Here is an 11,697-nt window from a genome sequence, read left to right on the forward strand (position 1 = left end):
GCCATCAGCCAGTTCTTTGTCGTCTGCTTTTTGGAAGCTGATGGCAAAGAGCTTCTTTGCCGTCCGCTAGCGGACGGCGAAGAACTGGCAGATGGCAAACTAGCTGATTCCAGTAATGATATATTATTGTTTTAACATTTGGTCAAAGTTAGTCTCGAAAAATGTATTAGGCCCTATATAGATGGAAGAAGGGAGTAGAAGATACCCCGCACATTGTTGCCGGAATATTTTATAGCATATCTCAATGTGATTCATTTTATGAAACATATATAAAAAAATAAAACTGGAACTACATATAGTTTATTATGTTTGATCACTATATAGTTGTGAAATTTTTATTAAATATAAATAGAATAGAAATTCGCATGTTGAGATAGGTCTTTTTTCATGTATGTTTCATGATGAAGTGGCATGCTTGCATGTTGCAAGACATATGGTAGTGAGTGTGGGCCTTTTCTCGTGCATGTTGTGCGATAATGTGGCATGCTTGCATGTTGAGAGAAATAGTTAACGAGGCTAGCTTTTTAAATATAGAAGATTGATGAGACTACCTATAGGGGACCGAAGTGAGACTATTTAATAAACTAACCAATCCACTTTTGTCATTGCAAACTGAAACAAATTAGTTGGCTATCATCTTCGTTTTCTAGGAAACCACCTTTGTTTGTAAGACATAAGATCGTGAGTTCAACCTCTCACTACGGCAACTATTTTTGCCTCCTTCGTTGAGCCAGGATTTCCCACTATTTTTGCCTCAGCCAGATGGGTCAGGATAGGTGAGCCGACTTCATGAGCCTAAACTCAGTCGCGCGACAATTCGTTTCATCGGACGTGCAAAGAAACGAGAGCGAGCGGATGGACGAAAATATGACGTACGAAAATTACGATGGTAAAGAAATGCTTCTCCTTCTATTAATATGTATAAATGTATAAATTCTGAACCGTGGCGACACACAAAATAGTTAACTGATATTTTTATTAACATAGAGAATCCACACGATGACCGATTTGGCCGTGTCAATTTTTTTATCGATTTGGCGGCATTCCGTGCTAAAAAAATGCATCATCCATTTATTTGTTTTAAATCATATATACTACCTCTGCTTCATAATTAGTGTTGCAATTTTGAATTAACCCCAGTTAAAAAATGTGACACCTATTTTGTATCGGAGGGAGTACTTTTTTTCATGACAACGCTATTTTTTTATAGATGAATGATTATATTAAATAAACTAGTAAGTTTGCACGTGCAACACATGTTTTTACTAATGCTCGTTTTGAAGATCGAAAATAGTTTCATGCCAACGGGATACATCTATTCCTAACTAAAAACACAACAGTTTTAATTACATAAGTTTGCACGTGCAACACACAATAAAAGCTCAGCAAAAAATTTTCTCCGCCCCTTCTAAATATACGTGAACCAAATAAGCTACTAATCTTCTTTTAAATTAGACCAATGCTCCCTTGGTCAATTGAAATTTCATAAATTTGGTACATTGAATAACTACCGAGGGAATATAAAAAGACTTATTACATATCTTTTCTAAATATAAAATGTATATCTTGATCAAGGTCTTCTATGTTGTAATTCAGCTTCATGTGCATATAATTCCTAATGTTAGCAATAATGGACATTAAGATATGGTCAATCCAAACATCAAGAAATGACAAAGTGGAGTAGAGCTAACACAACCAAAAGTGATGATGGCATCTTAATTTGAAATATGAAATTAAAATGTCATGTAAATTTAAATTAGCATAGCTCACACGCAGCAAAATTTAAGGTGCCTGTGCAAAATATTTGAATGGCAACAAATGTAACACAAAATGATAGATTCCGCAAGATCTGCTCCCTGTAGCTTCGTTGAGGATGGGGACGGCGAGGATTCACGTGTTAGATGTTGGATCCGTGCTCGGGTGGCCGGACCATTGCTGTGGTGGCTGGACCATTGCCGGAGGGGCGAACGGGATAGGGGAACTTGTACATGTTTCTATACATTCAGTTTAGTCTGGTTGTAGCAAGTGCAGTTTATTCTGTTCAGAGTTAAACATGGAAGGCATGTGCATTTGGAACAAGACCTTCCTTAATAACAGTGTTCATCAATTAAAGCATGCGTTTGAAACAAAAACTAAATAAGAAACATCTATCAAATTCAGATCAGTGTATCCACTAAGTCCTAAAATCATGCAAAGCACTATCACCAACAGACGGTAACATTTCATGCAATTCTTCATTCTTCAATCTGTATGTGTGGGCTCGTGGTTGGCCGTACCTGCACATAAGGTAACCTATAATCAATACGCCTCGAGTGCAACTCAGCAAGCAAGTGCATGCATGTCGTACATATGCAGACATCGCATAAACAGAATGCAAGGCCATGATTTGCAAACTGTAGTCGCTAGCTAGCAGGTAGCAGCATGCACGAAGAAGCTAGCTAGCTTGTGCTCCAGTCTTCGGTTTCTATTTTCATAATGGTAACAAAATGCATCAATTTCAGGGTTCAAATCAACACAAACAGCAGAAAATTCAATGGAGACATACACTCCAATCCATCCTAATATCCCCTAGATATGAACCAACGATCCATCAAACGTAGGTTAATTTAACAGGTATGACGTTACTGTAGATCTATTACCTGCTTGGCCTTGGATTCAGCTTGTAAGATCTCCAGCACCTCCCTGTCAGGGTTGACCCCGTATTGCGCTTACACATTCATCTCCATGGACTCCAACAGAGGGATCAGAGCTTCACTTGCTCACTGAAGAATTTGATGTCTTGATATATACGTGTACCGGTGCTGTTCCAGAGACCCTTGTGATGGCGTCTGCTCCCGCCTTGCGGAGGACGCCATGCGCGCCCCATGGAGACCGGAAGGACCTCCGTCGTCACAGCGGCAAGCGGCGCCTGAGCTCTCTTGGCTGGCATCAAGGAGGCGATGCGACGAATGACGCCCTCCGGCGTGGCTGCCAGCGGACACGGCCACTCCCGGGGGCAGCTGGTCCTCATACACGGCCACGGCTGTTGGAAATATGCTCTAGAGGCAATAATAAAAGTATTATTATTATATTTCTTTGATCATGATAATTGTCTTTATTCATGCTATAACTGTATTATCCGGAAATCGTAATACACGTGTGAATACATAGACCATAATATGTCCCTAGTAAGCCTCTAGTTGACTAGCTCGTTGATCAACAGATAGTCATGGTTTCCTGGCTATGGACATTGGATGTCATTGATAACGGGATCACATCATTAGGAGAATGATGTGATGGACAAGACCTAATCCTAAGCATAGCACAAGATCGTGTAGTTCGTTTGTTAGAGCTTTTCCAATGTCAAGTATCTTTTCCTTTGACCATGAGATCGTGTAACTCCCGGATACCGTAAGAGTGCTTTGGGTGTATCAAACGTCACAACGTAACTGGGTGACTATAAAGGTGCACTACAGGTATTTTCGAAAGTGTCTGTTGGGTTGACACGGATCGAGACTGGGATTTGTCACTCCATATAACGGAGAGGTATCACTGGGCCCACTCGGTAATGCATCATCATTATGAGCTCAAGGTGACCAAGTGGTTGATCACGGGATCATGCATTATGGTACGAGTAAAGTGACTTGCCGGTAACGAGACTGAACAAGGTATTGGGATACCAACGATCGAGTCTCGGGCAAGTAACATACCGATTGACAGAGGGAATTGTATACGGGGTTGATTAAATCCTCGACATCGTGGCTCATCCGATGAGATCATCGTGGAGCATGTGGGAGCCAACATGGGTATCCAGATCCCGCTGTTGGTTATTGACCGGAGAGTCGTCTCGGTCATGTCTGCTTGTCTCCCGAACCCGTAGGGTCTACACACTTAAGGTTCGGTGACGCTAGGGTTATGAAGATATGTGTATGCAGTAACCCGAATGTTGTTCGGAGTCCCGGATGAGATCCCGGACGTCACGAGGAGTTCCGGAATGGTCCGGAGGTAAAGAATTATATATAGGAAGTGCAGTATCAGCCATCGGGACAAGTTTCGGGGTTATCGGTATTGTACCGGGACCACCGGAAGGGTCCCGGGGGTCCACCGGGTGGGGCCACCTGTCCCGGGGGACCACATGGGCTGTAGGGGGTGCGCCTTGGCCTGCATGGGCCAAGGGCACCAGCCCCAAAAGCCCATGCGCCTAGGTTTCCACAAAAGGGAAGAGTCCCAATGGTGGAAGGCACCTCTAGGTGCCTTGGGGGGGAGGGAAACCTCCCCTTGGCCGCCGCACCTAGGAGATTGGATCTCCTAGGCTGGCGCACCAACCCCCTTGGCCCTCCTATATATAGTGGGGGAGAGGAGGGACTTGAGACCAGCCCCTGGCGCCTCCCTCTCTCCCCGTTACGTCTCTCTCTCGCAGTATAGGCGAAGCCCTGCTACTGTGACGCCCTGCGTCCACCACCACGCCGTCGTGCTGCTGGATCTTCATCAACCTCTCCTTCCCCCTTGCTGGATCAAGAAGGAGGAGACGTCTCCCGTCCCGTACGTGTGTTGAACGCGGAGGCACCGTCCGTTCGGTGCTAGGATCTCCGGTGATTTGATTCACGTCGTGTTCGACTACATCATCCCCGTTCTTTGAACGCTTCCGCTCGCGATCTACAAAGGTATGTAGATGCATCCGATCACTCGTTGCTAGATGAACTCCTAGATGGATCTTGGTGAAACGAGTAGGAAATTTTTGTTTTCTGCAACGTTCCCCAACAGTGGCATCATGAGCTAGGTCTATGCGTAGTTCTCTTGCACGAGTAGAACACAATTTGTTGTGGGCGTTGATGTTGTCAACTTTCTTGCCGCTACTAGTCTTATCTTACTTCAACGGAATTGTGGGATGAAGCGGCCCGGACCAACCTTACACGTATGCTTACGTGAGACCGGTTCCACCGACAAACATGCACAAGTTGCATAAGGTGGCTGGCGGGTGTCTGTCTCTCCTACTTTAGTTGGAGCTGATTCGATGAACAGGATCCTTATGAAGGGTAAATAGAAGTTGACAAATCACGTTGTGGCTTTCACGTAGGTAAAAAAACATTCTTGTTAGAACCCTACTTCAGCCACGTAAAACCTGCAACAACAATTAGAGGACGTCTAACTTGTTTTTGCAGCAAGTGCTTTGTGATATGATATGGCCAAAGTTGTGATGAATGATGAATGATCTATATGTGATGTATGAGATGTTCATGCTATTGTACAAGGAATCACAACTTACATGTCGATGAGTATGATGGTGACAGGATGATCATGGAGCCCCAAGATGGAGATCAAAAGAGCCATGTGATATTGGCCATATCATGTCACTATTATTATTTGATTGCATGTGATGTTTATCATGTTTTGCATCTTGTTTACTTAGAACGACGGTAGTAAATAAGATGATCCCTTACAACAATTTCAAGAAGTGTTCTCCCCTAACTGTGCACCGTTGCTACAGTTCGTCGTTTCGAAGCACCACGTGTTAATCGGGTGTGATAGATCCTTACGTTCACATACAACGGGTGTAAGATAGTTTTACACATGCAAAAACACTTAGGGTTAACTTGACGAGCCTAGCATGTACAGACATGGCCTCGGGACACAGAGACCGAAAGGTCGAACACGAGTCGTATGGAAGATACGATCAACATGAAGATGTTCACCGACGATGACTAGTCCGTCTCACGTGTTAATCGGACACGGCTTAGTTGACTCGGATCGTGTAACACTTAGATGACTAGAGGGATGTCTAATCTGAGTGGGAGTTCATTAATAATTTGATTAGATGAACTTAATTATCATGAACTTAGTCTAAAATCTTTACAATATGTCTTGTAGATCAAATGGCCAACGTTGTATTCAATTTCAACGCGTTCCTAGAGAAAACCAAGCTGAAAGACGATGGCAGCAACTATACGGACTGGGTCCGGAACCTGAGGATCATCCTCATAGCTGCCAAGAAAGATTATGTACTACAAGCACCGCTAGGTGATCCACCCGTCCCACAGAACCAAGACGCTATGAACGCTTGGCAGACACGTACTGATGACTACTCCCTCGTTCAGTGCGGCATGCTTTACAGCTTAGAGCCGGGGCTCCAAAAGCGTTTTGAGAGACATGGAGCATATGAGATGTTCGAAGAGCTAAAAATGGTTTTTCAAGCTCATGCCCGGATCGAGAGATATGAAGTCTCCGATAAGTTCTTCAGCTGTAAGATGGAGGAAAATAGTTATGTCAGTGAGCACATACTCACTATGTCTGGGTTACATAACCGTTTAACTCAGCTGGGAGTTAATCTCCCGGATGACGCGGTCATTGACAGAATCCTCCAGTCGCTTCCACCAAGCTACAAGAGCTTTGTGATGAACTTCAATATGCAGGGGATGGTAAAGACCATTCCTGAAGTATTTGCTATGCTGAAATCAGCAGAGGTAGAAGTCAAGAAGGAACATCAAGTGTTGATGATGAATAAAACCACTAAGTTCAAGAAGGGCAAGGGCAAAAAGAACTTCAAGAAGGACGGCAAGAAAGTTGCTGCGCCCGGCAAGCAAGCTGTCGGGAAGAAGTCAAAGAATGGACCCAAGCCTGAGACAGAGTGCTTTTATTGCAAAGGGAAGGGTCACTGGAAGCGGAACTGCCCCAAATACTTAGCGCATAAGAAGGCCGGCAACACCAAAGGTATATTTGATATACATGTAATTGATGTGTACCTTACCAGTACTCGTAGTAACTCCTGTGTATTTGATACCGGTGCCGTTACTCATATTTGTAACTCACCGCAGGAGCTGCGAAATAAACGGAAACTGGCGAAGGATGAGGTGACGATGCGCGTCGGGAATGGTTCCAAGGTCGATGTGATCGCCGTCGGCACGCTACCTCTACATTTACCTACGGGATTAGTTATAAACCTCAATAATTGTTATTTAGTGCCATGTTTGAGCATGAACATTGTATCAGGATCTCGTTTAATACGAGATGGCTACTCATTTAAATCCGAGAATAATGGTTGTTCTATTTGTATGAGAGATATGTTTTATGGTCATGCTCCGATAGTCAATGGTTTATTCTTAATGAATCTCGAGCGTATTACTACACATGTTCATAGTGTGAGTATCAAAAGATGTAAGGTTGATAATGATAGTACCACATACTTGTGGCACCGCCGCCTTGGTCACATAGGTGTCAAACGCATGAAGAAGCTCCATGCAGATGGACTTTTAGAGTCTCTTGATTATGAATCATTTGACACGTGCGAACCATGCCTCATGGGAAAAATGACCAAGACTCCGTTCTCAGGAACAATGGAGCGAGCAACCAACTTATTGGAAATCATACATACTGATGTGTGCGGTCCAATGAGTGTTGAGGCTCGCGGTGGCTATCGTTATGTTCTCACCCTCACTGATGACTTGAGTAGATATGGGTATGTCTACTTAATGAAACACAAGTCTGAAACCTTTGAAAAGTTCAAGGAATTTCAGAGTGAGGTTGAAAATCAACGTGACAGGAAAATCAAGTTTCTACGATCAGATCGTGGAGGAGAATACTTGAGTCACGAATTTGGCACACACTTAAGAAAATGTGGAATAGTTTCACAACTCACGCCGCCTGGAACACCTCAGCGTAACGGTGTGTCTGAACGTCGTAATCGCACTCTATTAGATATGGTGCGATCTATGATGTCTCTTACCGATTTACCGCTATCTTTTTGGGGCTATACTTTAGAGACTGCCGCATTCACTTTAAATAGGGCTCCGTCGAAATCCGTTGAGACGACACCGTATGAATTATGGTTTGAGAAGAAACCTAAGCTGTCGTTTCTAAAAGTTTGGGGATGCGATGCTTATGTCAAGAAACTTCAACCTGAAAAGCTCGAACCCAAGTCGGAAAAATGCGTCTTCATAGGATACCCTAAAGAAACTGCTGGGTATACCTTCTACCTCAGATCCGAAGGCAAGATCTTTGTTGCCAGGAATGGATCCTTTCTAGAGAAAGAGTTTCTCTCGAAAGAAGTAAGTGGGAGGAAAGTAGAACTTGATGAAGTATTGCCTCTTGAACCGGTAAATGGCACAACTCAAGAAAATGTTCCTGAGGTGCCTGCACCGACTAGAGAGGAAGTTATTCATGATGATCAAGATACTTCTGATCAAGCTCCTACTGAAATTCGAAGGTCCACAAGGACACGTTCCGCACCAGAGTGGTACGGCAACCCTGTCTTGGAAATCATGTTGTTAGACAACGGTGAACCTTCGAACTATGAAGAAGCAATGGCGGGCCCGGATTCCAACAAATGGCTAGAAGCCATGAAATCCGAGATAGGATCCATGTATGAAAACGAAGTATGGACTTTGACTGACTTGCCCGTTGAACGACGAGCCATAGAAAATAAATGGATCTTTAAGAAGAAGACAGACGCGGATGGTAATGTGACCATCTATAAAGCTCGGCTTGTCGCTAAGGGTTATCGACAAGTTCAAGGGGTTGACTACGATGAGACTTTCTCACCGGTAGCGAAGCTAAAGTCCGTCCGAATCATGTTAGCAATTGCCGCATTCTACGATTATGAAATATGGCAAATGGACGTCAAAACGGCATTCCTTAATGGTTTCCTTAAGGAAGAATTGTATATGATGCAGCCGGAAGATTTTGTCGATCCTAAGAATGCTGACAAGGTGTGCAAGCTCCAATGCTCGATTTATGGGCTGGTGCAAGCATCTCGGAGTTGGAACATTCGCTTTGATGAGATGATCAAAGCGTTTGGGTTTACGCAGACTTATGGAGAAGCCTGCGTTTACAAGAAAGTGAGTGGGAGCTCTGTAGCATTCCTCATACTATATGTAGATGACATACTTTTGATAGGAAATGATATAGAACTCTTGGACAGCATCAAGGCCTACTTGAATAAGAGTTTTTCAATGAAGGACCTTGGAGAAGCTGCTTATATATTAGGCATCAAGATTTATAGGGATAGATCGAGACGCCTCATAGGTCTTTCACAAAGCACGTACCTTGATAAGATTTTGAAGAAGTTCAAAATGGATCAGTCCAAGAAAGGGTTCTTGCCTGTTTTGCAAGGTATGAAATTGAGCTCGGCTCAATGCCCGACCACGGCAGAAGATATAGAAGAGATGAGTGTCATCCCCTATGCCTCAGCCATAGGTTCTATTATGTATGCCATGCTGTGTACCAGACCTGATGTAAACCTTGCCGTAAGTTTGGTAGGAAGGTACCAAAGTAATCCCGGCAAGGAACACTGGACAGCGGTCAAGAATATCCTGAAGTACCTGAAAAGGACTAAGGAAATGTTTCTCGTTTATGGAGGTGACGAAGAGCTCGTCGTAAAGGGTTACGTCGACGCTAGCTTCGACACAGATCTGGATGACTCTAAGTCACAAACCGGATACGTGTATATGTTGAATGGTGGAGCAGTGAGCTGGTGCAGCTGCAAACAGAGCGTCGTGGCGGGATCTACATGTGAAGCGGAGTACATGGCAGCCACGGAGGCAGCACATGGAGCAATATGGGTGAAGGAGTTCATCATCGACCTAGGAGTCATACCCAATGCGTCGGGGCCAATCAAACTCTTTTGTGACAACACTGGAGCTATTGCACTTGCCAAGGAGCCCAGGTTTCACAAAAGGACAAGACACATCAAGCGTCGCTTCAACTCCATTCGTGAAAATGTTCAAGATGGAGACATAGAGATTTGTAAAGTACATACGGACCTGAATATAGCAGATCCGTTGACTAAACCTCTCCCTAGGACAAAACATGATCAACACCAGAATTCCATGGGTGTTCGATTCATCACAATGTAACTAGATTATTGACTCTAGTGCAAGTGGGAGACTGTTGGAAATATGCCCTAGAGGCAATAATAAAAGTATTATTATTATATTTCTTTGATCATGATAATTGTCTTTATTCATGCTATAACTGTATTATCCGGAAATCGTAATACACGTGTGAATACATAGACCATAATATGTCCCTAGTAAGCCTCTAGTTGACTAGCTCGTTGATCAACAGATAGTCATGGTTTCCTGGCTATGGACATTGGATGTCATTGATAACGGGATCACATCATTAGGAGAATGATGTGATGGACAAGACCTAATCCTAAGCATAGCACAAGATCGTGTAGTTCGTTTGCTAGAGCTTTTCCAATGTCAAGTATCTTTTCCTTTGACCATGAGATCGTGTAACTTCCGGATACCGTAAGAGTGCTTTGGGTGTATCAAACGTCACAACGTAACTGGGTGACTATAAAGGTGCACTACAGGTATTTCCGAAAGTGTCTGTTGGGTTGACACGGATCGAGACTGGGATTTGTCACTCCATATAACGGAGAGGTATCACTGGGCCCACTCGGTAATGCATCATCATTATGAGCTCAAGGTGACCAAGTGGTTGATCACGGGATCATGCATTACGGTACGAGTAAAGTGACTTGCCGGTAACGAGACTGAACAAGGTATTGGGATACCAACGATCGAGTCTCGGGCAAGTAACATACCGATTGACAAAGGGAATTGTATACGGGGTTGATTAAATCCTCGACATCGTGATTCATCCGATGAGATCATCGTGGAGCATGTGGGAGCCAACATGGGTATCCAGATCCCGCTTTTGGTTATTGACCGGAGAGTCGTCTCGGTCATGTCTGCTTGTCTCCCGAACCCGTAGGGTCTACACACTTAAGGTTCGGTGACGCTAGGGTTATGAAGATATGTGTATGCAGTAACCCGAATGTTGCTCGGAGTCCCGGATGAGATCCCGAACGTCACGAGGAGTTCCGGAATGGTCCGGAGGTAAAGAATTATATATAGAAAGTGCAGTATCGGCCATCGGGACAAGTTTCGGGGTTATCGGTATTGTACCGGGACCACCGGAAGGGTCCCGGGGGGCCACCGGGTGGGGCCACCTGTCCCGGGGGGCCACATGGGCTGTAGGGGGTGCGCCTTGGCCTGCATGGGCTAAGGACGCCAGCCCCAAAAGCCCATGCTCCTAGGTTTCCACAAAAGGGAAGAGTCCCAATGGTGGAAGGCACCTCTAGGTGCCTCGGGGGGAGGGAAACCTCCCCTTGGCCGCCGCACCTAGGAGATTGGATCTCCTAGGCTGGCGCACCAACCCCCTTGGCCCTCCTATATATAGTGGGGGAGAGGAGGGACTTGAGACCAGCCCCTGGCGCCTCCCTCTCTCCCCCTTACGTCTCTCTCTCGTAGTATAGGCGAAGCCCTGCTACTGTGACGCCCTGCGTCCACCACCACGCCGTCGTGCTGCTGGATCTTCATCAACCTCTCCTTCCCCCTTGCTGGATCAAGAAGGAGGAGACGTCTCCCGTCCCGTACGTGTGTTGAACGCGGAGGCACCGTCCGTTCGGTGCTAGAATCTCCGGTGATTTGATTCACGTCGTGTTCGACTAACATCATCCCCGTTCTTTGAACGCTTCCGCTCGCGATCTACAAAGGTATGTAGATGCATCCGATCACTCGTTGCTAGATGAACTCCTAGATGGATCTTGGTGAAACGAGTAGGAAATTTTTGTATTCTGCAACGTTCCCCAACAACGGCATCTCCCGGCAGGCGGCGCTACATGCCCCAACGGCGCCCTCTGGCGTGAAGCGGCCGCCGACCCGGCAGGACGTCCTAGCGGTGAAGGCGTTTTGCCAAGACTGATCGTATCGA

The sequence above is a fragment of the Triticum urartu genome, chromosome 3A, assembly GCF_056163025.1.
Source record: "Triticum urartu cultivar PI428250 chromosome 3A, HENAU_Tu73, whole genome shotgun sequence".
NCBI lineage: Eukaryota > Viridiplantae > Streptophyta > Magnoliopsida > Poales > Poaceae > Triticum > Triticum urartu.